General features: G+C 44.3%; 1 protein-coding gene across 4 annotated transcripts in view; it reads left to right on the top strand.

Annotated features, from left to right (window-relative positions):
* Window positions 1-4,735: 4,735 nt before the first annotated feature.
* The window catches only part of CUNH7orf25 (chromosome unknown C7orf25 homolog), a 199,274-nt gene continuing 199,008 nt past the window's right edge, over window positions 4,736-5,001 (top strand). For 3 of the 4 annotated variants that reach the window (XR_003001518.1, XR_003001519.1, XR_003001517.1), the window contains exon 1: window positions 4,767-4,898. The gene's annotated coding sequence lies outside the window, so the exon portion shown is untranslated. Of the gene's footprint in view, window positions 4,899-5,001 lie in introns of all 4 variants that reach the window. The other variant, XM_024732939.1, reaches the window with a different exon arrangement.

Below are 5,001 nucleotides of genomic sequence, written 5' to 3'. Positions count from 1 at the left end.
CTTCCTGCTTTTTAGGAATTAGTAAAATTTTAACAGTTATATCCTGCTTTTCATCACAGTTGATTTCTGGAAACTACATTGCAAAGCAGAATGGTGAAACTGTCTTTAGTCCTCATGCAGTTTGGGTTAAGTCAAATCTTGTTACTCTCTTTGCTGTCAGATGTCTGCTTCAGTAAAGCAAAATGCTGATTTCGGTAAACATCACTGCTTTTAGAGCTGGGAGAATCTGCAGACTTTCGTGGATTCTGAGACAAGGTGGAAGCATAGATGTTTTTCAGGCACCATTCAGTGTGTCAGTGAAACCCTAGCATGCTCTGTGACATTGCACTGGAGCTGCCAAGAGTGCTAAGCCAAACAGTCTCCTATAGGAGATATGTTATGTACATACATAAAAAATGGTGTGCTAGTTCCTGTTGGTTTTTCCATCGCAAGTAGGTAAATGTATTTAAAAAGAGCCCCCTAGAATCTACTAAATCTTTTTAACTCAAGGATGAACGTGAGTGCTGGAAATAAAATACTAATACTTAAATGTCAAAATTATGGCTTAAGTCTCTCCCTCGTTCATGTAATCTCAGTGTAATCAGAACCTTCACTGCAAATTAAGGCTCATAGAAGCAAGCAGAAAATGGGGTACCTGAAGCCTGTTTTCATTATATGTGAAGGCATAGCACTTAGTTTTCAAGCCATCGTAGGATAAGAGAGATCATGTCATTAGTCTTGCTCACAGAGCATAGAGTTTATGAATGTCACTGTTCTGACCAACAAAGAGATCGTGGGCATTTCTGTGATTTAAATGTGGGCTCTAAAGATCTTGGTTATGATCTAGCCAAGTTTAGGCTCTTTAGGCAAGAGCCTTATCTTGGAGCGTTTTTGTCAGGATTCCCAGTTCTACCCACTGTCACTGTAACATCCCTGTAAGTGGCTGAAGCGTTATGATGGGAGATGGGAGGTACCAACTTGACCTATTTCTAGACATTTGTCTTGAACGCCTCAGTTAACATAACAGTCTCTCCTCGTCGGCTCTTGGTACATTGTGAATCCAGCACGCTAGAAGGTGAACCTAGTGTTAAAAAGGAATGGCTTTTGGAGTTAGGTCTCAACTCTCCCACTTAACTGGCCAAGTGACTGCACAAAGTAATTATCTCAGAGTGTTTTCTTAGGACTAAACTTGATTATGCAAGTGGAAGGCCTGGCAAGGTTAATGGTTAAGTACCCCATAAGTTTTAGCTCCTTTGAATTTGCTTAGGCTCTCTCTAATGTCTCATATTAAGAAACCAGAGGAATGCCAAAATTCTACAAATCAAAGGAGGGAAGAGTAAAGGCATTTTTATTTAGGACAAAAAGAAAGCAACGTGGAGGTTCTTATTGGGTGCTAACACAGTAAGTCCTATGGAATAAAGAGAGGAAGAATTAGCTGAAGCAGATCTGTGTCCAGGTTCTGTTCTTTGCCTCTTTGCCCCATTAAGTACAAAGCCTAGTTCAGCTGAAGCTGCCTAGAACTCCCTTGGTTCTCAGTTTGTTCTTTTCATTGACCTTAATTTTCACTTGTCCCCTTTTGTTCCAGTCCTTGGGAAACTCAAGTTTTTGGTCTGACAACCCATTATGCATCCCTGAATGTTCTCCAACTCTTCTGTCATTTCTAGCCGGTGGATTCTAGCTTCTTTTAATCTTATTTAAGTATCATAATGCTCCTAATATACAGTCCCCTCTCCATTTTTGGTCCAATTTTTTTGTATCTTCTCTTAAAAAATTTGCCTCCACTTGTTTTTCTCTTCCAGTTCCTCAACTGAACCGTGAATCCCAAGTTTGCAAAACAATTATTAGCAGTGAAACGTGGAAATGTTTAAAATTCACACATGGGGGGAAGAGAGAGTTGAAAAGGAAAGGGAAATAAGGAAGAAAAGTAATATTGATCTTTATAATTATCCAGTGCTGGCTTATTGGGTACTGATTAGGTGAGAAGGGTGATCAAAGGATTTTTCATCTATTATTCGACTATGTTCATGGACTGAAACCGCCAACTCTAAGCCTTAACTTCACCTCTTTATCACGCGTCTCCTTGCTGATGTAGGCAAGCTCTGAGCCCCTGTTGTAAAGAAACACAAGCTGATACTCAATGAAGTGCCTGAGAACATGTAAGAGTTGGTAACTCCTTTGGTTTAGAATCCTAATTTCCTGAAACCCAGTCCAGTGGTCCTGTATTAATGTCACGTTGCCTCACACGGTTCCTTCAGTTCAGACTCCTCCCTTGACCCTGCTCTCAAGGACCTTATTATCGAACCAGCAATACCTGCCTGCCAAGTAAGTGATAGCTTCCTAAGCATGAGCCTATTTTAAAAGTTAGATAACTTTTAACACTTGATCGAAGGCCCTGTCCCTGAGTTTCATCACTTTTCCCATTTTAAGTATTCCGTCAGGTACTCCCGTATTTCAAAACAGTAGGCTTATTATAGTTATTTCTGGATTCCTGAAGGTCAGCCATCATATAAACATTTTATTCTGCAAGATGAGAATTTAGAACTCTTATACCACCCTCACTTCCCTTCTGCTTTAATTAGATCACAATGTTTAGCATAAAAGATTTTTAGCATAAAAGATTTTTATCTTTTAGCATAAAAGATTTTTATTAGGGGTATGTAAGTATACTGTGATTGCTTTTCCTCACTTTTTTGCTTTGTTTTCTCTGTAGCGGTCACTAATTCTTGCCAGTTCCCCCCTAACGGGATTGCAAAACCCTCTGCACAGTTTTCCTCACTGTCAGATACAAGGTAATCTGACAGTTCTCACCCAACCCTTCGCAGCCCCTCTCCCCCAGCACCATTCCAAGAAGTTTCTTGAAACCCTCTCTTTCTGCTCTAATCCAAGCTGGTTGCGTCTTTGAAACTCACTCTTCTCCTCTTGTCTCTTGATTGGCTGGGTTTAAAAATTCTGGGTTAGAAAGAAATGTCTCCACATTTAAACAACTATTAATTGGATACTGGAGCCTTTTGTTTTTGCTATATTTTTCACCTATTTCTTAAATTCTACTTTTTAGTAGGTTTTTACACTCTTCTTACTTTTCTGTTGATGTTTCTAAGATTTGGGATATTTTTAATTTTGAAGAACTCTTTCCTATACTCCATTATCTCCCCTTTAAAAACAAAATTCTTCTTTGATTTATGGCTGAAATATCTTCTATCTGAGGAGGCTAGTTAAAGATATTAAAAAAAAATTTTTTTTTTTGTTCTGCTTTCTGTTTCCTTTAGATTCCAAACAGAAAAATGTTTGGAAGTGCTGTTTGTGAATCCCAAACCTACCTACCGGAGGATGCCGAATATCAGCACCTATAAGCCATTTCTCTGTGGTCTTTCATTTGCTCTGTTTCTCCAGAGAAAAAGGGTTTGAGGGAGAGGGTGATGAGAGGAGTGGGACAGGAGTGCCAGCGTTCCGTGAGGGGCAGAGAAGGGGCCGACAGCATTTTACTGTTCAGGAGGAAAACTTAAACTCTTTTCATAATGTGTCTGGAACCCCTCTGATTCCCTGTCTTCAACATCATAAACTCGACTTCCGCCTGGGGAAGGATGGGTAACTGTCCCAGCTCCACAGGACGGGAGAGAGGACTTGGTGTCTGTTCCTTATACAACATGTAAGCAATGCCCATTTTCAGCCCTTCCTCACTGCCTCCCTTCCTTTCAGGCATCTGTAGTTCAGCGCCTTCCTGGGGTCCTGCTTTGTGAATCACTTGATGCAGTTTCTCTCTGCTAACTACTTCCGCAGAGAGTCTTCCTGGCTTCAAATAACCTCTTTCTGGCGGACTTTAAACCATATCTTTTAGGTTCAGAGGATTGAATAAGTATGTTGAAAAGCACTTGGAACGATGCCTGCCACATAATAAGCATTGAATAAGTGTCATTATTGCTCTTTGTCTTGAAAAATGTATCGACATATCTCATGTGCAATCATCTCTTGTTCTTTTTAGTCTTGTGGGTTTATTCCTTTCCTGTCATTTAAGTAAGGTTTAGGAAAGGAGCTGGCATAGGATTAATTTTAAAGTCCTCTTAAAATTTTAAAGTTAGCCTTACTTTATGGGTGACTCTGGACATTCTACTAAAGCTAATATCAATTTCCCAGCCCTTCAGAAGCCAGCCACCAATCGTTTGTCCTCTTCAGAAAGGCAGCGCGTCTCTAATATGACACTTTCTAATGGAGAGCCCGTGGTGGCGCAGTGGCAAGTGCTTTGGGGTGGGGTCAGAAATCCCAGCACTTAACAGCTGTGAAACCTTTGACAAACCTCTCCAGCCAGTTTTCTGTTAAAATAAGACAAACTTTTTCTAAGACGACAACCACTGCCTGGCACTCGTAGGGGTTTGAGCTAGGGGTTTGAGCTTGATGGCAAAACGGTGTACTTGACCCGCGGAGAGGACGTGGGCGCGATCGGGAGGTTTTCTCCACCAAAATGCACCGACTGCCGCCCCAGGCAAAGTCTAACCATGATTAGATGCTAGGATACGGGTTCAGCCTGCCTGGCACGCTGGGGATGGAGCGGCTGGTACCCCAGTGAGACCATCATTTCTGGGGCCAGGCGGTCGCGCGCCCCGCGCTCGCCTCGCGGCGGGAGTGGAAGAAGCCTCTTCCCTCAACAAACATGGCCGCCGCGATAGCGTCAGCCCCGCTCTGGAGGCCGCGCTGCCGCCTGGGAATAGCGGGCTCGGCGTCACCCGGCGCGGGGCCACGTGATGCGGGAAAAACCCGAGGCGGCGGGGCTGGCGCAGGCGGGGCTCGCGCAGGCGGGGCTCGCGCCAGCGGAGCAGCAGTTGAGGCCCGAGTGGGGTAGGGGCTGCCCAGTGAGGTTACTCGGCGGGTACCGGCCTCGCGCGCACGTGCCCGCCCGCTCGCGCTCGCAGTCTTGGGCGCTGACGGTGAGGAGTCGGGGAACGGGCGAGGGGGTGGGGGAGCCGGGCGCCTCTTCCGAGGCCGGGAGGGGGTTGGGCCGGGTCGGCGGGGCGGGTGGGGGGGGCCGCC

This window comes from Neophocaena asiaeorientalis, unplaced genomic scaffold (genome assembly GCF_003031525.2).
Source record: "Neophocaena asiaeorientalis asiaeorientalis breed wild unplaced genomic scaffold, Neophocaena_asiaeorientalis_V1.1 scaffold56, whole genome shotgun sequence".
Taxonomy (NCBI): Eukaryota; Metazoa; Chordata; class Mammalia; order Artiodactyla; family Phocoenidae; genus Neophocaena; species Neophocaena asiaeorientalis.
This window is presented reverse-complemented; position numbering and strand designations above follow the sequence as displayed.